Source organism: Scyliorhinus torazame, chromosome 6, assembly GCF_047496885.1.
Source record: "Scyliorhinus torazame isolate Kashiwa2021f chromosome 6, sScyTor2.1, whole genome shotgun sequence".
Classification (NCBI taxonomy): Eukaryota; Metazoa; Chordata; class Chondrichthyes; order Carcharhiniformes; family Scyliorhinidae; genus Scyliorhinus; species Scyliorhinus torazame.
Genome location: NC_092712.1, coordinates 101,786,109 through 101,809,275, shown reverse-complemented (window position 1 = coordinate 101,809,275; position 23,167 = coordinate 101,786,109). Strand labels below are relative to the sequence as shown.

The window sequence follows — 23,167 nt, the reverse complement described above, 5'->3', positions numbered from 1 at the left end:
ACGAATTCAATGGCCTGTCGGGTCTGTGTGTACAAATGGGTTGCTTTGAAGTTGGCGAGATAAGGTGTGCGATGTCCACTAGGCTTTTGTTGGAGAAGGATTCGGGCAGCGTTAATACTGGTAGATGTGGGCCTTTTGTTTGCGAAAGGTCGGAGTTAGAAATCATATTGTTGCAGTCCAATTGGATTTTGGTCAAGTTTTTGTTCCGCTAATAAAATCATTCGGCGCCGTAAATCATTCGTGAGGTTAAAGGACATCTAATTGTGATTTAGCGTTTCATACGAAACCCCAGTGCTTCAAATACAACCTGGAACTTTTTATTTAATGCATTCCCGTCTTTAAAGCCCCGGTTAAATTTAAAACTAACTGTCCTGCCATCGTAAATTCCCAAATGTTGATGGAGTGTATAAACAATGCAGACGAGGCAGGATTGAACTGAAAAACATAATTGTGAAAGGTGCATGGAACATTTGCAAATTATATCTTAGTTATTGATTGGGGTATGTTAAATAATACTGTAAATGGAGTTTATTTCATGAGTTTGAAAAGCTTCAAATATTAGGTGCCCACAATCCTTAATTTTACCAATAATTGACAAAGCAAATTTTGCGATCATTCCCCCCTCCCCAGAAATCATGGCAAAAGAGATGAATCACAAACCCCAGTGAACTCATTGTGCCAAATCAAGTAATCATAGAATTTACAGTACAGAAGGAGGCCATTCAGCCCATCGAGTCTGCACCTGGTGGTCTTGGAAACAGCACCCTACCCAGGTCCACATCTCCACCCTATCCCCATAGCCCAGTAACCCCACCCAACACTAAGGGCAATTTAGCATGGCCAATCCACCTAACCTGCACATCTTTGGACTGTGGGAGGAAACTGGAGCACCCGGAGGAAACCCACGCGCACACAGGGAGAACGTGCAGACTCCGCACAGACAGTGACCCAAGCTGGGAATTGAACCTGGGACCCTGGAGCTGTGAAGCAATTGTGCTAACCACTATGCTACCGTGCTGCCCCCAAGTAACAGATTGAATTATATGATTGAGGCACAGAACATAGAACATAGAAAATACAGCACAGAACAGGCCCTACTGTGGAAGTTTGTAATCTTGCCCAAGTAAAATCACTTTCCCTAAATTTGTACTAATAAGGAACAATGATTTTCAAGTTTAACACTTTTATTTCAGGGCAGACAAGGAGAAAAGAATATGAAATAGGTATTTAAAAACTTTATCCAAATAGGAATGGGCTGGAAATGCACAGGTCAGTTGGCATCTGTGGCGAGAACAAAGGGAAGGGAAATAAAACACAGTTCGAAACTGTTTTCTGATTTTCCTTTATTTTGTTTCTCTTGTAATATGCTTGGTTAAAGTTCAACTGTTTGGATGCCATATTTTTGACTTGTCAACAGACGGTTTGGAGATGACCGCGAGGGACAGGATTAGCATTAGTGGTATCCTGAATTAAGAATCTGAAAATGTGAGAAATGTTAATGACCTTCGGTTTTTGAATGAGAAAGTTGTGGGTTCAAATTCCATATCAGAGCCTTGACCATAAAATCTATTGTTACACTCCAGTGCAGTACTGAATGTGTGTTGCACATTTGGATGTGCATGATCTAAATGTTAAACTGAGGCCCTGGCCCTGTCTACCCCCGAGAATAGGAGAGATCCAATGACAGTATTTCGAAGAAGAGCAGGGTAGTTTATCCCTGGTCAATATTTATCCCTCAACCAGCAAGACTAAATAAGCAGATAATCTGGTTATTGTCACATTTTGCTGTGTGCAGTTTGCCTGAAATTTAAGAAAAGTAAGAGTGAAACCAGAGAATTGTAGACCAGTCTATTGTCAGGAAATTATTAGAGTCGACATTTAAGGGGCAGACGGTAGCACAAATGGACAGCACTGTGGCTTCACAGCGCCAGGGTCCCAGGTTCGATTCCCCACTGGGTCACTGTAGCATTGTGGATAGCACAATTGCTTCACAGCTCCAGAGTCCCAGGTTCGATTCCGGCTTGGGTCACTGTGCGGAGTCTGCACATCCTCTTTGTGTCTGCGTGGGTTTCCTCCGGGTGCTCCGGTTTCCTCCCACAGTCCAAAGACGTGCAGGTTAGGTGGATTGGCCATGATAAATTGCCCTTAGTGACCAAAAAGGTTAGCAGGGGTTAAGGGGATAGGGTGGAAGTGAGGGCTTAAGTGGGTCAGTGCAGACTCGATGGGCCGAATGGCCTCCTTCTGCACTGTATGTTCGATGTCTATGAGAGGGTGCCTGAAAAGTTTGAAAATTTTCAGCTAATCAGCAAGCCAATATGGATTTTTGAAGGGTAGGTCACAGCTGACAAATCTAATGGAATTTTTTGAATCTGTGACTGTGTTCAGGAGTATGTCCTGAAGACATTTGGCAAAGTCCTTATAAGAGACAATTAGCTGAAGTAGAAATTCTTGGGATTGAATGTAAATTATGGACCTGGTTTGGAAATTGCCTGAGCAGGAGGAGACCGAGAACAAGGACAATTGTCAAGTACTTTAATCGGCAGGACATGATTAAAGATGCCCCATATCTATCTCTGTTGGAGCTTCAATTATTCACAATATTTCTTAATGACTTAGATGATGGGATGGTCACAAAAAAATAGGCGGCATTGTAAGCAGTGCATATGGAAGCATAACATCACAAAGAGGTAGTGATAGATTAAATGAATGGACAAAGTTGTGGCAAATGGACCTTGTGTGAGTAAATGTGAGATCATCAACTTTCAACATAAAAAGAACAGAATAGTGTGCTTTCAGAATGGTGACAAGCTGGAAGTATTGGCAGTCCAAGTAGACCGTGCGAGGTGTTACATGAATCATTAAAATGTAATGAGCATCTTACAGAAAGTAATCAAAGAGGCAAATGGAAGACTGGCTTTAACATTTGAAGGAATAGAATTCAAACGGGCAGAATTCATGCTTTAGCTATACAAACCTCTGGTGAGACCACATCTGGAGTATTGTCAGCAGCTCTGGGCACCACACCACAGAAACGATGTGTTGGCCTTGGAGGGCATGCAGTGTAGATTTACCAGAATTAAACCTGGACTCAGATTTGTACAAACTACGATTGTACTCCTTGAAATTTAGTAGATGAGTGTTTTGCTCAAAGTAATCAAGATATTAGGGGGAACAGATGGGATAGAGGAAAACTACTTTCATTTAATTTGGGTGTTAGCGATTTCTGGGGCAGAGTGTAAAAGTTAGAGCCAGGCATTTTAGGAGTGAAATTAGAAAACACTTCTACATGCAAAAGATAATGGAAGTTTGGCACTATTTTCCACAAATGACAATTGGTTCCAGATAAATTGTTACGTTTAAAACTGAAATTGACAGATTTTTTTAACATTGTGTTAAGGGATATGGGGCTAGGCAGATACACGGAATTAGCTAGCCATGATCTCATTAAATGGTAGAACAGGCTCAAGTGACTAAATGGCCTTGTCCTGTTCCTGTAAATGTGTCGACTATTTGGCACACAGCAAGATCCCACATTTATTAGTGACCTGATATAAGATTGCAGAAGATTGATTGAGGGAACAATGTTAAAAAGAAAACAGGGAGAGCTCTTTCTCTTAAAATAATGCCGTGGGATGGTTAATGATTGCTTGAACCAAAGGAGTGGGAAGACTCGCTTCTGTCTAGCAGTACCAGGACCAACAGCCTCTTGTAAATTTAGTGAGGAGGTGAACCAGGTTGACAATGAAGGAAGGAGATAGTCTGATATTACAGTTAGCCCCTACAATCTTACATGATGAAGGATATAAGGATTTTTATTGCCTCTATCCAAATGACAGTTTTACTATCTGAAAACATGTCAGTGTTGAATTGCTGACTATGGGAGTTAACCTCACCCAGGCAAAATTTACCTTAGAGTGGGCATTAATGTAATGTTACTACATTGAACTCTGCAATGTCCATGTTGTTCGGATGCTGAAAATTCAGTTGCTTTGGTGATGTTTGAGTACTGTTTACCTGTCAGAAACTGAAAGCAAGAACTCTCATTTTATATAGTGCATTTCTCTTGATCTCCGTGCTTTGCAGACAGTGAAGTATCTTTTGAAGTTTAATCACTTTTGCAGATAGAGAAATGTGATTATGAATTTGCACATCCCAGAAACAGCAATGCAATAAATAGCCGGATAATCTGTTTTTGCACAAACACAGAGCAATCTGGAATTACTCAGCAGGTTGGACAGCACCTGAGGAGAGAAATAATTCTATGACCATCAAAACTGAGAAAAGTCAGAGATTTCACAGGTTGTGAGGAAGTGGCAGGAGGGTGGAAAGAACAACAAACTAGAAGATCTATGATTTATTTGTTTTTGAACAGCAGATGTTCAGAATACTGCTATTCAAACCTCCTCCAGATATGCTTTTGTGTCTTGTCCCATTCTCACTTACTTTGGCCTTACACCAGTGAATCATTTTGTCATTTGAATCTATCTTACTTTCATCCTATCATAGATCCTCCCCTTTTGTTCTTCTACCAACCATCTCTAAGAGAGTGAATCATTAGCCAATGTCCATAGGAGCAAAACTGTACTTAACAGCAGTGTGCTGAAACATCAGCACAGCTAAATACATAACTATGAATGGCATGATGGAAGAAATACAAGATAAGGTAAAAGAGCGAGGAAGAAAAAGGCCAGGGATGTGCTGAGTAGAATCCAGCATGGTCACAGGCTTCACAAGGCTTGCCATCCTACATCCTAAGTAAGAACTTTGTCTGGTGCCTGTGATTGATATGCCAGTACTGTAATCCTACCTATAAGTAGCTGCTCATGGTACTAAGCTTGGGTCTACCATTTCAGGTCTGATCACGGGTGGTTTGAGAGGCTGAACAGGTGAGTAATGTACTTTATGTGGGTGCAGTTATCTTGCTGAATCTTGTTACAGTAAAAATGGAGCAAAATTAGTAGCATTTGAATTTGGTCATATCACAGAACTATGTTTGGGACATAATTTGTGATCTTTGGACGAGAGAACAAAATAGCAAAACACAAGCATGATGAGAAACTTAGATTTTAAAAACCCACATGGAATGGTATATACTCGAACAAACTCTACTCAGAAAATGCTCATGGCCTTTTTTGAAGGAGTAGCATAAAGACATTAACATTCATTTATATAGCGGGTTTAATGTAACAAGACATTCCAAGGTGCTTCAATTTAAATCTGTAGTTACTGTTCTATTTTAGAAACAGCAGTCAACCTGTGCACAATAAAGTCCTATAAACAGCAGTGTGATAATGACAACATGTTTTTGAATGGTGTGAATTAAGAGTTATATGTTGGCCAGGACATCAGTGAGAACAATCCTGCTTTTCGCTGAAATAATAACAATAATCTTTATTATTGTCAAAAGTAGGCTTACTTTAACACTGTAAATGAAGTTATTATGAAAATCATCTTGTCGCCACACTCCAGCGCCAGTTCGGGTACACTGAGGGAGAATTCAGAATGTCCAATTCACCTAACGAGCACGTCTTTCGGGACTTGTGGGAGGAAACCGGAGCATCTGGAGGAAACCCACGCAGACACTGGGAGAACGTGCAGGCTCCACGCAGACAGTGACCTAAACGGGAACAAGGTGAAGCAGCAGTGCTAACCGCTGTGCTACAATAAGTAGCATGAGATCTTTTACATCCACTGAGAGGGCATATGGAACCTTGGTTTACTGTCTCTTCTGATATTGTAGTACTCCCTCAGTACTTTAGTGGAGTTCCAGCTAAGCAACTTCTAATTGTGCATTGTTAGGAGAAATGACCAGTTCTTGTGATTACAGTGGAAACGCAGGTTTAGAAAGCAATAGAGTCAGCTCACTTAATATGTTTAAATTACGTCAGAATGCTTAGTTTTCTGAAGTCGTTGAAATCTAAACATTTCCCTGCAATTACAAAATATGAAACATAAGAAATGCATTTTTGTAGGATAGCTAGATATTTTTGTTAGTAAGTCTGAAAGGCAGACCCGTTTATTTCCTCAGTGAATGTTTATACTCCGTGTACCTGAAATGTGATGGGACCGAGAAAAGTGTTCTGAAGGAGTCTCACCATATATACATAATATGGTCAACTATAATCAGGGACCTTCTTTAAATTGGTATCAAATATGTTTATTCAAAAAAAGATCCCTCCGTTTAATGGGTTGTTTCTACCCCAATAGGACATGAATAGCTTTCAGTCTGTGAAGTAAAGATAGCTGGAAACATTTTTTTAATTGGAACTTGTTAACCAGTTCATCATGCAGGTCAGCTGCTTATGGAAAAATAGTGCTGACTTAAAAAGTTATTGCAAGCTCAGTATAATTCTGTGGAAAGTATTACTTGTAATCAAAGCAGATCTGTACTGTCAACAAATATCTACTATAGTTGAGCCAAATAGTTAGTTGGGACCTCCCATTCAAAGCTGCTTAACTGTGCTTTCCCTCAGCCATGATGACATTTTAGCTCTTAACTTTTGGGTGAAGTAACATTTCTGTTTATATCCTTATATGACATTGGGTGATTGTTCACCAGTTGTTGGCAGTGGAGAGTTGTTCATAGCACTGAATTTATTTCTCCTGATATATTGCAGTCTTTGTTTTCAGAAGTCAATGGATAAAACTCATCCTCTTAGCTTTCCTGTGTTGCATTTGATAGTGGGGTTTTCCTGAACTCTCTCCCCATAACTGGTAATATACCCAACTTAGCCAAATTCTGGAAGACGAGACAACACCACTGGCTTTTGTACCCCTCCATGTGAACAGCTGGAGAGACATTAGCAGATCCTGGCGCAACATACCTCGAGTTTTGAAGGTGGCAGAACAAGGTTGTACGGCTGTATATTCATAGAATCCTAGTATCCCTGGAGTGCAGAACGAGGCCATTTGACCGATTGGGTCTGCACCGACCCTTCGAAAGAGCACCCCATCTAGGCCCACTCCCCTGCCCTATCGCCGCAACCCTACCTAACCTTTAGACACTAAGGGGCAATTTAGCATGGCCAATCCACCTAACCTGCACATCCTTGGCATTTGTGAGTAAACCGGAGCACCCGGAGGAATCTCACGCAGACACGAGGAGAACGTACAAACTCCACACAGTCAGTCACCCAAGTTGGGCCCCATACCCAAGGAAGGATCTCAAGTCATTGGAGAAGGTACAGAGGAGATTTACAGGAATGGTACCAGGGATGAGAGACTTGAGTTATGAGTTCATAGATCATAGAATCCCTACAGTGCAGAAGGAGGACATTTAGCCCGAGTCTGCACCGACCCTTTGACAGAGCACTCCACCAGAGCTCACTTACCCATCCTATCCCAATAACCTCTTAACCTAACCTGCACATCCCTAGACACAAGGGGCAATTTAGCATGGCCAATCCACCTAACCTGCATATTTTTGGACTGCGGGAGGAAACTGGAGCACCCGGAGGAAACCCACACAGACAAGGGGAGAAAATGCAAACTCCACACAGACCACCACCCGAGGTCGGAGTCAAACCTGGATCACTGGCGCTGTGAGGCAGCAGTGCTAACCACTGTACTACCATGCTGCCTGTTTTGTGGAAAGATTAGAGACTTTTTTTTTTTTTACAAGTGTTGTCATGATCTGGAATGCAGTGCCTGACAGGATGGTGGAAGCAGATTGATTTCAAATAATTTAGAAATGGAATTGGACAAATACTTGGAAAGCAAAACATATCAGGGCTATGGGGCAAGATCAGGAGAATGTGATTAATGTCTAGTTCTTTTAAAGAACCGTCACAGGCATGATGGCCAAATGTCTTTGTGTTCTGCATGATTCTAATTTCTCAAGGCACTTCATAAACATGAGGAGAAACAAGCAAGTGTTAGAATGTTTCGGGGAGACAAGTGAAGGTGTGGCTGACAATTCTTTGACGCGGTGTGTGTGTATCAAAATAGAGTAGTTTGGGAAGAGAATTTCCGAGCACAGAACGGCAATGGGGAAAATGATGTACCAAGATGAGATATAGTCAAGCCGTGGATTTGTAAAAGAATGACTATTTTAAAATCAGTGCATGGGGTATGTTGGCTAAAATAAGAGTACTCAAACAATATGACTGTATCGGTTATACATCGAAACATACACAGAAAATAGAAGCAGGAGGAGGCCATTTGGCCTTTCGAGCCTGCTCCACTATTCATTATTATCAGTACGAAGTCTTACAACACCAGGTTAAAGTCCAACAGGTTTGTTTCGATGTCACTAGCTTTCGGAGCGCTGCTCCTTCCTCAGGTGAATGAAGAGGTAGGAGCAGCGCTCCGAAAGCTAGTGACATCGAAACAAACCTGTTGGACTTTAACCTGGTGTTGTAAGACTTCGTACTGTGCTCACCCCAGTCCAACGCCGGCATCTCCACATCATTATTATCAGGGCTGATCATCAAGTTCAATACTCTGATCCTGCCTCTTTACCCCCCCCCCCCCTTTTTCTTTACATACTTATAGAAACTTTTACAGTGAGTTTTTTTTTGTTTCCTGCTAGCTTACTTTCAAATTGTGTTTTCCCCTTCTTAATCAATCCCTTGGTCTGACTTTGCTGAATTTTAAACTGTTCCCAATTCTCAGGTCTATTGCTTTTTCTTGCTAATTCAGGATGTGGACGATGGAATTCTTTTAATTTGGGGACAGGGGTGTAAATTCTGTAAGGTGGAACCTAGGAGACTAGTGACAGGAGTGAGTTATTACCTGGAAGTGAGGGGCATGAATAAGGGTTTCATTGATAATGAGGTTTGGATGTTGATGGACATTGCTACGGAGGTAGAAAAGGTTGATCTTTATTGAATAGGATTTGAGATTTGATGTACGCTTCAGTCAAATGGACCAGTGAGGTTGTGCATTTCCATTTGGTAGCTGAGTGTACAGTTGATTAGGGAGATAGGATTGAGTGCATGGATGCTGAGTTTCTAGTGGCAGCCAAACTAGAGAGGTTCAGACTTAGAGCTATCAAATTGGAACAAATTGCGGGTCATACTGAACTGCATTGTCATACACATAGTCAGTCATGGGATCAAGGGTAAGAGTAAAGAGTAAATGCTGGATATTGTCAACGTCTTTGTGAACGTTCACTCCATATTTGGGGATAATGGTGCCAATAGGCAGCATGTAAGCTGGACAAAGATGGGACCCATTCTGGGGCATTGCAGACATGACTGCGCGAACGTTCGAAGAAGCCATTGCAAAGCAAGTGTCAGTTACATTGGGATACATGACAGCAAAAGCTTAGTTGTCGAACAAAGAGGGGAGGTGGTGGCAGAGAACGCAGAAATCTGGGCTGCTACCTATGCAGCACATGTGATGTTCTACGTGAGGGTAGCACGGTAGCACAGTGGATAGCACAGTTGCTTCACAGCTCCAGGGTCCCAGGTCCGATTCCCAGCTTGCGTCACTCTGTGCAGAGTCTGCACGTTCTCCCCATGTCTGTGGGTTTCCTCCGGGTGCTCCGGTTTCCTCCCACAGTCCAAAGATGTGCAGGTTAGGTGGTTTGGCCATGTTAAATTGCCCTTAGTTCCAAAAAGGCGAGTTGGGGTTACTGGGTTATGGGATTGGGTAGAGGCGTGAGCTTAAAGGGTCCTCTTTCCAAGGACCGGTGCAAAATCGATGGGCTGAATGGTCTCCTGCACTGTAGATTCTATGATCGACACAGCGATTAGAGCAGGGATTCAAGGGATTTGAGGATTGAACATCGTAATCTATCTTTAAAATCATAAATCATGTATGTGATTCTCGCATTACAGAAGTTATTCTGCAGTTATGTACCCCTGTGGCACATTCTCGTGGAGAGATGTAATAGCTAAAAAATGCTATTGGCAAAAGACTCATTGGGGTATGTTATTGATGAATTTTGCTGGGGGGGAAAAGAAGACAAAAAGTGACATCATGAAACCCAGAATTTCTGTCTCACTCTGCAAGCAGAACAGGAGCTTCTTTTACTTGAAAAATAAGGTTGAATTTAGAATTCATAGAATCATAGAATTTACAGTGCAGAAGGAGGCCATTCGGCCCATCGAGTCTGCACCAGCTCTTGGAAAGAGCACCCTACCCAAGCCCACACTTCCACCCTATCCCCATAACCCAGTAACCCCACCCAACACTAAGGGCAATTTTGGACACTAAGGGCAATTTTGGACACTAAGGGCAATTTATCATGGCCAATCCACCTAACCTGCACATCTTTGGACTGTGGGAGGAAACCGGAGCACCCGGAGGAAACCCACGCACACACGGGGAGAACGTGCAGACTCCGCACAGACAGTGACCCAAGCCGGGAATCGAACCTGGGACCCTGGAGCTGTGAAGCAATTGTGCTATCCACCATGCTACCGTGCTGCCCTAAGCCGTTGTGGAAAATCTGTGGTTCTTGAGCTGCATTGGTGAATGGGCTGCTGGGGAATAGGTCACCTGTGTAAGCTGGGAACTTCATTTTTCAGCTCATATTAGAAATTCTTGTGAGGAAATAAACTGTACTTCATGGAAAAGTAACATTTCACGTTGTAACCTGAAATATGCTGTTCTTTCTAGATATTTGAATAGATGATGTTGGGGAAGATTTTGTTCAGGACTGCCACATTATTTGAATTTAATGAGAAGGTTTGGAGCCAAAGGACACAGATTTAAGGAAACTGGCAAAAGAATCATAGCAGAAATGGAGTTCAATAGTTTCTTTCAAAGGGAATTGGAAAAGTACTTGGAGGGTAGAAATTTGCAAACTGTGGGGAAATGACAAGGGAATGGGACTAATTGGATAGTTATTACAAAGAGCAGGTTGATGGTTTAAATGGCCTTAGTGCTGTGCCACAATGAAGCATTTTCTACTTGTTCCGCCTCGTGTAATAGCCATGTAATCCGAGAGAAGGACCCCAGTACCAAAAAGGGAAGAATCCCTCGGGGGTCGAAGTTAGTCCCGGAGTCCACTTTAACTCTTAATTGTTAAGAGTGCATTGATGAATTAAGGTTGATGATTATTAATCTGTTGTAAATAAATCCAAAGTTTTCTTTAAATGTATGCTTCTATTAAAATAGGGGGCTATCAATGAGGCATTATTGCTAGTTTGGAGCAGACACATAAAAATGGAGTCTAATTATGTTTGAAGCACTTTGGTATGCATGATCAAATGTTTTGTAATGAACACAATATATTACACTTCAATTTATGAAGGGACAACATTTTTTGCTTTGGGGATTCATGGCCCATTCACCAATGGAGCCAATGGATGTGGTATATCTGGATTTCCAGAAAGCCTTTGACAAGGTGCCACACAAAAGGTTGCTGTATAAGATAAAGATGCATGGCATTAAGGGGAAAGTAGTAGCATAGATAGAGGATTGGTTAATTAATAGAAAGCAAAGAGTGGGGATTAATGGGTGTTTCTCTGGTTGGCAATCAGTAGCTAGTGGTGTCCCTCAGGGCTCAGTGTTGGGCCCACAATTGTTCACAATTTACATAGATGATTTGGAGTTGGGGACCAAGTGCAATGTGTCAAAGTTTGCAGAAGACACTAAGATGAGTGGTAAAGCAAAATGTGCAGAGGATACCGGAAGTCTGCAGAGGGATTTGGATAGGTTAAGTGAATGGGCTAGGGCCTGGCAGATGGAATACAATATTGACAAATGTGAGGTTATCCATTTTGGTAGGAATAACAGCAAAAGTGTTTATTGTTGAAATGATAAAATATTAAAACCTGCTGCTGTGCAGAGAGACCTGGGTGTGCTCATGCATGAGTCGCAAAAAGTTGGTTTACAGGTGCCACAGGTGATTAAGAGGGCGAATGGAGTTTTGTCCTTCATTGCTAGAGGGATGGAGTTTAAGACTAGGGAGGTTATGCTGCAATTGTATAAGGTGTTAGTGAGGCCACACCTGGAGTATTGTGTTCAATTTTGGTCTCCTTACCCGAGAAAGGACGTACTGGAACTGGAGGGTGTGCAGAGGAGATTCACTAGGTTAATCCCAGAGCTGAAGGGGTTGGATTACGAGGAGAGGTTGAGTCGACTGGGATTGTACTCGTTGGAATTTAGAAGGATGCGGGGGGATCTTATAGAAACATATAAAATTATGAAGGGAATAGATAGGATAGATGCAGGCAGGTTGTTTCCTCTGGCGGGTGAAAGCAGAACTAGGGGGCATAGCCTCAAAATAAGGGGAAGTAGATTTAGGATTGAGTTTAGGAGGAACTTCTTCACCCAAAGGGTTGTGAATCTATGGAATTCCTTGCCCAGTGAAGCAGTAGAGGCTCCTTCATTAAATGTTTTTAAGATAAAGATAGATAGTTTTTGGAAGAATAAAAGGATTCCGGGTTATGGTGTTCGGGCCGGAAAGTGGAGCTGAGTCCAAAAAAGATCAGCCATGATCTCATTGAATGGCGGAGCAGGCTCGAGGGGCCAGATGGCCTACTCCTGCTCCTAGTTCTTATGTTCGCATTCTGTTCTTTTCCTCAGAGAGTACTGTTGCATCAGAAGTAGTTCCGATTGGACCAAACAAATAAGTATTTATTCCTTTATCCTATCCTTGTTGAAGTGTGTGCAAAACTAAAGAAAATGTCTGTTATTTGCATGGAAACCTAGTTAGTTGCTGCAGATAAAATTGTGCTGGGCACAGTACTGACCAGTCTAATCTAGATTCTCTCCACCCTCAGTACAGCACTACAGTATCAGCTGAAAACCACATGAGCAAAAATAACATGAGAGCTTGGTCTGCTGAGTTCACCTTCAAAGATCCAGATTTTGTAGTCGGCATCAAAAGGATGGTGCTGACCTCTGGGAAAAGCCACCTGCAAATGTTTTGTGTTGACTTCCTCTGTTCTGTTGTGACTTAAATCAAATGTCTTCTGTGGCCTTGAGTAGCAATGCAGGCAGGGTGATCAGCCATTCAGAATGAAGAATTCTCAGACAGAAAGAAAGTAAGAAGAGGAATTTATGATTCATATTTTAGGACATTGTACAGAAGCAAAATTAAGATTGTTGTGTACACATGGGATTAAGGTGGAAGTATTTAGATTTAAAATAATGGAACTTTTAAATGTTTCTTTGAAAGAATGAGACTCCACACCTATAAAATGTGTTTATCATGGCCAAAAAAGGCCATTCAGCAGCATTAATCATTTCGTACACTGTTTAAAAACTCAGTGGCACCTCATTTAACAAGGCATAATGGTTTCCAATACTTTTTACTGCCTGGATTACACGTAAATTGTTGAAAATACAATCACTCATTCTGCCGTTGCATCTGTGAAGACTTCAGCAGTGCACCCTGTGCAGGAGCAGGATATCACTGATGCTGCTTACTGCATAAACTGCACACGTGGGGACACCACAGGTTTCTGGCTGCTTTACACAGTAAGACTGCGACTACTAACAGCATCACTATCTTTACAACCACAAATTCTAGCCGTTATCAGTGATCTGATTAAAGCAGACTCTGGTTCAGTTCCTTCCATCCCCTGACAGTATATGCCAATCCAATTCATTGTCCTCTCTCTGACATTGCCATTATTATTTTCTTGGTTCATCGCCAACATTTAACTGTCTCCAAACCCATATCTTGAAGCTCTCTGGAAACATTGCTGCCTCTTTCCTCTGCCCTGATTTCAGCACCATAGTTCAGGAGAACAATTGAACAGTAAATCATGTCAGTAACTGTTGGGTTTCAATGACAGGTGGGCTGGGACAAATTGTGTTACAGAAATCAGTGTGGACTTTTTTCTGCGGGGAGAACTTGGGATTGGAACCCCAACTTTGTGTACAATTGGCTCAACCTGAGATGGTGTCGGGGCATAGCATCAGGTTGTTTGCCAGGCTGTGGAGTTGGTGGCATGGACTGAAATGATGGCTTCAATCCTCCAAACTGCAAAATGTTATGGCTTGGATCCTCTGCAGACCCTGGAGAGAATGGTGGATGGAGAAGAAGAGAAGCCATGTCTAAGATGCTTTGGTTCTAAGTGAGAGCTGTCGGATTTCCGATGGGTGGCACAGTAGCATAATGGTTAGCACTGTTGCTTCACAGCGCCAGGGACCTGGGTTCAATTATTGGTTTGGCTCACTGTCAATGCGGAGTCTGCACGTTCTTCCCGTGTCTGCATGGGTTTCCTCTGGGTGCTTCAGTTTCCTCCCAAAAGTCGCAACAGACGTGCTTGTTAGGTGAATTGGACATTCTGAATTCTCACTCCCGTGTACCCGAACAGGCACTGTAGTGTGGTGACTAGTGGATTTTCTGGGGTGTCTTTGGGGTGAAGTTTGATTTTTTTGATGGGATAAGTGTTCTACACTAGAAAGATGCCCAGAAGCTCTGGTCCAAGAAGCTAGTAAAGAAAGTATTGTCATCCGATTCGGAAGTCTCTTGAGGCTCGTGTATTGAGAAGGAAATGGCAGAGGCCGCAGCTGTGACTCCGGTCACCTCATTGACGTTCGAGATGCTTGCAGGTATCTTGGCTGCATGCAAAATTTAAGAAACAGCGATAGGCTATCTCTGAAGATGCCCACAGTTCAATTGAGGTGGCACTATCTCCAATTCGTTTGGCGTTTTGAAACACCAATGAAATGGTACAGGCGCATGATACAGTGTTATAGGATTTTGAGGTCGCTCTTTCGAACCATAGTGGCCATATTGTCTCTGGAGGCTGGGATGGCAATGTTGGCCGATGATAATGAAACACTGCAAGGTGGGTGATTTGGAGAATCGCTGCAGAAGGCAGAACCTTAGAATCGTGGGGCTGCCGGGCAGAGTCGAGGGCCCAAAGTTGACTGATTATATGTCAAAGATTTGTGGGAGAGGGTGAATTGTCATCCCCTCCTGAGTTGGATCGGGCCCACAAGTCGCTCTGGCAGAAGGCCTATTTGGGTGAACCAGCACAGGCAATCACTGTCAAGTTCCACAGGTACCAGGAGAAGGAACAAATCCCGAGGTGGGTGAAGGATCACTGGGACTACAAATGGGCTGGCCATGCCATCGGGCTCTAGCAAGATGTGGGAGCGGAGCTGGCTAAAAGGCGAGTGTCATTTAATGAGGCCAAGACTGCGTTATATAAAAGTGAAATGCGGCTGAGTGGTTTACCTTCCACGCCTCCGAGTGACATTTGACTCAAGACTATTGTTTTGATGTGCGGATGAGGCTGATGCTTTCGTGAGGAAGCATGGGCTGGGGGCGAGTTAACTGTTCTGCATTGGGTCTTGTTATTGGGGAGGATGTGTATTATGGGGAGTTGTTGGGGTTTCTTGTACCAGGATGGTTTGATTTTTACTGTTCTTGTATTGTGTGTGTGACTTTTTCTATTTTTATTAAAGTTGCTTGTGGGCAGGGGGCTGTTTGTTGAGGCTTTTTATTTATCTTTATTCCGTGCGGGGATTGCCCTGCTTGCTGAAAAAGTTAGCTAACTGGAGCATAGAGCATAATAAAATAATATATTATTATTAAGTTAGCTAACAGGAGCATAGTGGTGGGGGTAACTGCAGCTCATTATTTTAGGGTTGGTTTATGAGCTTCGGGTTTTTATTTTGTCTGGGGTTGGGGGCTACTGTGTTAGGGGGTTGGGGTTTTTGCTCGCCTTTCGGCTGTTTGTTTTGGTGTTTGGGTGTGGTGCTGTTGGGAAGCTGAGTGGGCGGCAGGGAGGGTTTTCTGATGGTGACTATAGCTTGTTATTTGTTCTTTCTTGATGCGTTTGGTGGCCATCTTGGGTGGGTTCGATGCCTGAACGTTTTATGGTTTTGTTGGAATATCTTCTTTGGTGAAAATGGCTGACTCGGGTGGGGGTGGATGGATGGATGGATGGACAGCCCCCAATTCGACTGATCTCTTGGAATGTAAGACAGTTGAACAGTCCAGTAAAAAGGTAGAGAATATTTGCTCATTTGTAGAGCTTGAGTGCTGATGTGGTGTTTCTACAGGAGACCCATTTGCGGATCAGGGACCAGACATGGATACGGAAGGGGTGGGTGGGGCAGGCATTCCACTCTGGTTTTGATGGTAGGGCCTGGGGGGCTGCAGTTCTGATTATTAGGTTTTTTTTGGTGGCTGCTAAGACTACGGAGGTCCCAAACAGGAGACACATGATTGTCAGTGGGTCTTTGGCTGGCACCTTAGAGGTCCTAGTTAATGTATATGTTCTAAATTGGGATGATCCTGTACCAGTTTACCCGAACAGGTGCGGAATGTGGCGACTTGGGGCTTTTCACAGTAACTTCATACTTGTGACAATAAAAGATTATTATTATACGGTTTCTATTAACAAGCTACTGCTTTTGTTGCTCACTGGGACTCATGCCAGATAATTTTGGAGGGGGATACTTAACTTGTGTTTTTGACCCTCGAATGGGGAGCAGACGGGAGTGTGGGTGGTGGGGGGGGTTGGTCTCTCTCCTTCCTGGGGTAAAGAGGGCGGGGTACTTGGGAATTGTTATCTCAGATCATGCCCCACACTTTGTGGATGCAGTATTGAGACTGGATCCTTCTCATCACCCGCACTGCTGATGCTAAAGTGTTGGCAATGTAGTTGGAGCCCTCCCTTCCAGGTCTGATCTTGGAAGAATAGATGGTTTTGTCAAGGGATTCTTCTTTTTTTTTAAATAAATATTTTATTGAAAATTTTTGGTCAACCAACACAGTACATTGTGCATCCCTTACACATTATTATAACAACACCAATAACAATGACCTATTTTATAAACAAAAAATGAATAAATAATAAATAACAAAAATGAAAACTAACCCTAATTGGCAACTGCCTTGTCACAAGTAACACTCTCCAAAAATATAATTTAACAGTCCAATATATAATTATCTGTCGCAACGACCTATACATATTATACAGTATATATTAACAACCCTGAGAGTCCTTCTGGTTCCTCCTCCCCCCCCCCCCCCCCACACCCCACCCCCCCCCCCCCCCCCACCCCCCCCTCGATCCTGGGCTGCTGCTGCTGCCTTCTTTTTTCCATTCCATCTATCTTTCTGCGAGGTATTCGACGAACGGTTGCCACCGCCTGGTGAACCCTTGAGCCGACCCCCTTAGAACGAACTTAATCAGCTCTAGCTTTATAAACCCTGCCATGTCATTTATCCAGGTCTCCACCCCCGGGGGCTTGGCTTCTTTCCACATTAACAATATCCTGCGCCGGGCCACTAGGGACGCAAAGGCCAAAACATCGGCCTCTCTCGCCTCCTGCACTCCCGGCTCTTGTGCAACCCCAAATATAGCCAACCCCCAGCTTGGTTCGACCCGGACCCCCACTACTTTTGAAAGCACCTTTGTCACCCCCATCCAAAACCCCTGTAGTGCCGGGCATGACCAAAACATATGGGTATGATTCGCTGGGCTTCTCGAGCACCTCGCACACCGATCATCCACCCCAAAAAATTTTCTGAGCCGTGCTCCAGTCGTATGTGCCCTGTGTAATACCTTAACTGAATCAGGCTTAGCCTGGCACACGAGGACGACGAGTTTACCCTGCTTAGGGCATCTGCCCACAGCCCCTCCTCGATCTCCTCCCCTAGCTCTTCTTCCCATTTCCCTTTTAGTTCATCTACCATAGTCTCCCCTTCGTCCCTCATTTCCCTATATATATCTGACACCTTACCATCCCCCACCCATGTCTTTGAGATCACTCTGTCCTGCACCTCTTGTGTCGGGAGCTGCGGGAATTCCCTCACCTGTTGCCTCGCAAAAGCCCTCAGTTGCATATACCTGAATGCATTCCCTTGGGGCAACCCATATTTCTCGGTCAGCGCTCCCAGACTCGCGAACTTCCCATCCACAAACAGATCTTTCAGTTGCGTTATTCCTGCTCTTTGCCACATTCCATATCCCCCATCCATTCCCCCCGGGGCAAACCTATGGTTGTTTCTTATCGGGGACCCCCCCAAGGCTCCAGTCTTTCCCCTATGCCGTCTCCACTGTCCCCAAATCTTCAGTGTAGCCACCACCACCGGGCTTGTGGTGTAGTTCCTCGGTGAGAATGGCAATGGGGCTGTCACCATAGCCTGTAGGCTAGTCCCCCTACAGGACGCCCTCTCTAATCTCTTCCACGCTGCTCCCTCCTCCTCTCCCATCCACTTACTCACCATTGAAATATTAGCGGCTCAATAATACTCACTTAGGCTCGGTAGTGCCAGCCCCCCCCCCCATCCCTGCTACGCTGTAAGAATCCCTTCCTCACTCTCTGGGTCTTCCCGGCCCACACAAAACCCATGATGCTCTTTTCAATCCTTTTTAAAAAAGCCTTCGTGATCACCACCGGGAGGCACTGAAACACAAAGAGGAATCTCGGGAGGACCACCATCTTAACCACCTGCACCCTCCCTGCCAGTGACAGGGATACCATATCCCATCTCTTGAAATCCTCCTCCATTTGTTCCACCAACCGTGTTAAATTTAACCTATGCAATGTGCCCCAATTCTTGGCTATCTGGATCCCCAGGTAACGAAAGTCCCTTGTTACCTTCCTCAACGGTAGGTCCTCTATTTCTCTACTCTGCTCCCCTGGATGCACCACAAACAACTCACTTTTCCCCATGTTCAATTTATACCCTGAAAAATCCCCAAACTCCCCAAGTATCCGCATTATTTCTGGCATCCCCTCCGCCGGATCCGCCACATATAGTAGCAAATCGTCCGCATACAAAGATACCCGGTGTTCTTCTCCTCCTCTAAGTACTCCCCTCCACTTCTTGGAACCCCTCAACGCTATTGCCAGGGGCTCAATCGCCAGTGCAAACAATAATGGGGACAGAGGGCATCCCTGCCTTGTCCCTCTATGGAGCCGAAAATATGCAGATCCCCATCCATTCGTGACCACGCTCGCCATCGGGGCCCTATACAACAGGTGCACCCATCTAACATACCCCTCTCCAAAACCAAATCTCCTCAACACCTCCCACAAATAATCCCACTCCACTCTATCAAATGCTTTCTCGGCATCCATCGCCACTACTATCTCCGTTTCCCCCTCTGGTGGGGCCATCATCATTACCCCTAACAGCCTCCGTATATTCGTGTTCAGCTGTCTCCCCTTCACAAACCCAGTTTGGTCCTCGTGGACCACCCCCGGGACACATTCCTCTATTCTCATTGCCATTACCTTGGCCAGGATCTTGGCATTTACATTTAGGAGGGAAATAAAAAATGTCTTGAACACTCCATTCACTCTCTCCGCTCCCCGCTCCATCTCTCCTTCCTCATCCCTCACTCCCCCTATTTCCCTCGCTGCTCCCCTTTTCCTCAATTGGTGTGCCAGCAACCTGCTCGCCTTCTCCCCATATTCGTACTGTACACCCTGTGCCTTCCTCCATTGTGCCTCTGCAGTGCCCGTAGTCAGCAAGTCAAATTCTACATGTAGCCTTTGCCTTTCCCTGTACAGTCCCTCCTCCGGTGCTTCCGCATATTGTCTGTCCACCCTCAAAAGTTCTTGCAGCAACTGCTCCCGTTCCTTACTCTCCTGCTTCCCTTTATGTGCCCTTATTGATATCAGCTCCCCTCTAACCACTGCCTTCAGCGCCTCCCAGACCACTCCCACCTGGACCTCCCCATTATCATTGAGTTCCAAGTACTTTTCAATGCACCCCCTCACCCTTAGACACACACCCTCATCTGCCATTAGTCCCATGTCCATTCTCCAGGGTGGGCGCCCTCCTGTTTCCTCCCCTATCTCCAAGTCTACCCAGTGTGGAGCGTGATCCGAAATGGCTATAGCCGTATACTCCGTTCCCCTCACCTTCGGGATCAACGCCCTTCCCAGCACAGAAAAGTCGATTCGCGAGTAGACTTTATGGACATAGGAGAAAAACGAGAACTCCTTACTCCTAGGTCTGCTAAATCTCCACGGGTCTACACCTCCCATCTGCTCCATAAAATCTTTCAGTACCTTGGCTGCTGCCGGCCTCCTTCCAGTCCTGGACTTCGACCTATCCAGCCCTGGTTCCAACACCGTATTAAAATCTCCCCCCATTATCAGCTTTCCCATCTTTAGGTCCGGAATGCGTCCTAGCATCCGCCTCATAAAATTGGCATCATCCCAGTTCGGGGCATATACGTTTACCAAAACCACCGTTTCCCCCTGTAGTTTGCCACTCACCATCACGTATCTGCCCCCGTTATCCGCCACTATAGTCTTTGCCTCGAACATTACCCGCTTCCCCACTAATATAGCCACCCCCCTGTTTTTCGCATCTAGCCCCGAATAGAACACCTGCCCCACCCATCCTTTGCGTAGCCTAACCTGGTCTATCAGTTTCAGGTGCGTTTCCTGTAACATAACCACATCTGCCTTAAGTTTCTTAAGGTGTGAGAGCACCCGTGCCCTCTTTATCGGCCCGTTCAGCCCTCTCACGTTCCACGTGATCAGCCGGGTTGGGGGGCTTCCTAACCCCCCCCTTGTCGATTAGCCATCCCCTTTTTCCAGCTCCTCACCCGGTTCCCACGCAGCTGTATCTCCCCAGGCGGTGCCCCCCCGCCCATCCCCTCCCATACCAGCTCCCCCCTCTCCCCAGCAGCAGCAACCCAGTAATTCCCCCCTCCCACCCCCCCCGCTAGATCCCCCGCTAGCGTAATTACTCCCCCCATGTTGCTCCCAGAAGTCAGCAAACTCTGGCCGACCTCGGCTTCCCCCCGTGACCTCGGCTCGCACCGTGCGACGCCCCCTCCTTCCTGCTTCTCTATTCCCGCCATGATTATCATAGCGCGGGAACCAAGCCCGCGCTTCTCCCTTGGCCCTGCCCCCAATGGCCAACGCCCCATCTCCTCCACCTCCCCTCCTCCCCCCATCACCACCTGTGGAAGAGAGAAAAGTTACCACATCGCAGGATTAGTACATAAAACTCCTCTTTACCCCCTTTTTAACCCCCCTCTTCGCCCCCCACATTCGCCTCACCACTTTGTTCAAACGTTCTTTTTAATAACCCGCTCATTCCAGTTTTTCTTCCACAATAAAAGTCCACGCTTCATCCGCCGTCTCAAAGTAGTGGTGCCTCCCTCGATATGTGACCCACAGTCTTGCCGGTGCAGCATTCCAAATTTTATCTTCTTTTTATGAAGCACCGCCTTGGCCCGATTAAAGCTCGCCCTCCTTCTCGCCACCTCCGCACTCCAGTCTTGATAAACGCGGATCACCGCGTTCTCCCATTTACTGCTCCGAGTTTTCTTTGCCCATCTAAGGACCATTTCTCTATCCTTAAAACGGAGGAATCTCACCACTATGGCTCTGGGAATTTCTCCTGCTCTCGGTCCTCGCGCCATCACTCGGTATGCTCCCTCCACCTCCAACGGACCTGCCGGGGCCTCCGCTCCCATTAACAAGTGCAGCATCGTGCTCACATATGCCCTGACGTCCGCTCCCTCCGCACCTTCAGGAAGACCAAGAATCCTCAGGTTGTTCCTCCTTGCGTTGTTCTCCAGTGCCTCCAACCTTTCCACACATCGTTTCTGATGTGCCTCATGCGTCTCCGTCTTCACCACCAGGCCCTGTATGTCGTCCTCATTCTCGGCTGCCTTTGCCTTCATGACCCGAAGCTCCCGCTCCTGGGTCTTTTGTTCCTCCTTTAGCCCTTCGATCGCCTGTAGTATCGGGGCCAACAGCTCTTTCTTCATTTCCTTTTTGATCTCTTCCACACAGCATTTCAAGAACTCTTGTTGTTCAGGGCCCCATGTTAAACTGCCACCTTCCGACGCCATCTTGGTTTTTGCTTGCCTTCCTTGCCGCTGTTCTAAAGGATCCACTGCAATCCGGCCACTTTCTCCTCCTTTTTTCATCCGTATCCAGGGGGGATTCCCTTCTGGTTTACCGCACAGTGTTTTTAGCCGTCAAAATTGCCGTTGGGGCTCCTATCAAGAGCCCAAAAGTCCGTTTCACCGGGAGCTGCCGAAACATGCGACTCAGCTGGTCATCGCCGCACCCGGAAGTCGTCAAGGGATTCTTCTAATCATCCACACTGCCGATGCTAAATTGCCGGCTAAAGTGTTGGCAATGCAGTTGGAGCCCTGCCTTCCAGGTCTGATCTCGGAAGAATAGACGGTTTTGTCAAGGGTCAGCAGCTGTCGACCAATGTACGTCAATTACTAAACATCATACTGTTCCCTCTCCAGTGCCCGAAGGTGAGGTAATTGTCTCAATGGTCGTGGAAAAAGTGTTTGATAGAGTCAAGTAGGGGTATCTGTTTGAGATTCTAGGGCGATTTGGTTTCAGGCCAAAGTTTATAGCTTGGATTCGTTTGTTGTGTAGGGCTTCCATTGCTAGTGTTTGCACAAATAACTTGAGCTTGGATTATTTTCAGCTGGGTAGGGAGACAAGGAATGGTTGTCCATTGTCTTTGCTTCTATTCGCCTTGGCAATCGAATCACTGGCTATAACATTGTGATCATCCACTGAATGGAGGGGGATTAAGCAGGGAGGGACAGAGAGTGTCGGGCGTCCTTGTATGCAGATGATCTGCTTTATATCTCGGACCCAGTTTCCACCATGGACGAGATAACAAAGCTACTTAGGACTTCTCGGGTTGTTAGTTAAACTTGGGTAAGAGTGAATACTTTCTTGTTAACCCATCGGGGAAGGGGTGCTGACCTGGGAATGTTGCCTTTTCGCCTGGCCAAATCCAGCTTCTGTTATCTGGAAATCCAGGTAGCCCATGATTGGGCTTCACTTCATAAACTAAATGACGCTCGGCGGGTGAGTGAGGTTAGAAGTGATTTGCAGAGGTGCAATAACCTCCCCGCCATTGACGGGCAGGGTTCAGATGGTTAAAATAAATGTCCTTCGGTTTTTGTTTCTATTTTAGTGTTTCCCCAAATCATTTTTTGCGAGAGTAAGTAAGATCATAGCTTCCTTCATTTGGGAGGGCAAGACCTCGAGGATTCGTAGGGTGTTTTTAAGAGAGAGAGAGCGAGAGATAGTCGGGTGGCTTAACCTTGCCTAATTTGATGTTTTATTATTGGGCGGCTAACATTGAAAAAATACTGGGGTGGCTCAAGGCTCCGGATTTTATATGGGGGCAGATGGAGGCGGGCTCATGCAGTGGATCTAGCTTAGGGGCCTTGGTAACTGCCTTGCTTACGTTTTCCCCTGCAAAATTTACCTCTAGTCTGGCAGTGGTGTCCACGCTGAGGATTTGGAGGCAGTTTAGACAACATTTTAAGCTCGGGGCCAT

General features: G+C 45.3%; 1 protein-coding gene across 5 annotated transcripts in view; it reads left to right on the top strand.

Moving 5' to 3' along the window:
* The window catches only part of stam (signal transducing adaptor molecule (SH3 domain and ITAM motif) 1), a 156,579-nt gene that overhangs the window by 33,934 nt on the left and 99,478 nt on the right, over positions 1 to 23,167 (top strand). Inside the window, exon 2 of one of the 5 annotated variants that reach the window (XM_072508578.1) lies at positions 5,470 to 5,632. The exons of the other annotated variants lie outside the window; for them this stretch is intronic. The gene's annotated coding sequence lies outside the window, so the exon portion shown is untranslated. The remainder of the gene's footprint in view (positions 1 to 5,469; positions 5,633 to 23,167) is intronic. 5 annotated transcript variants of the gene reach the window in all.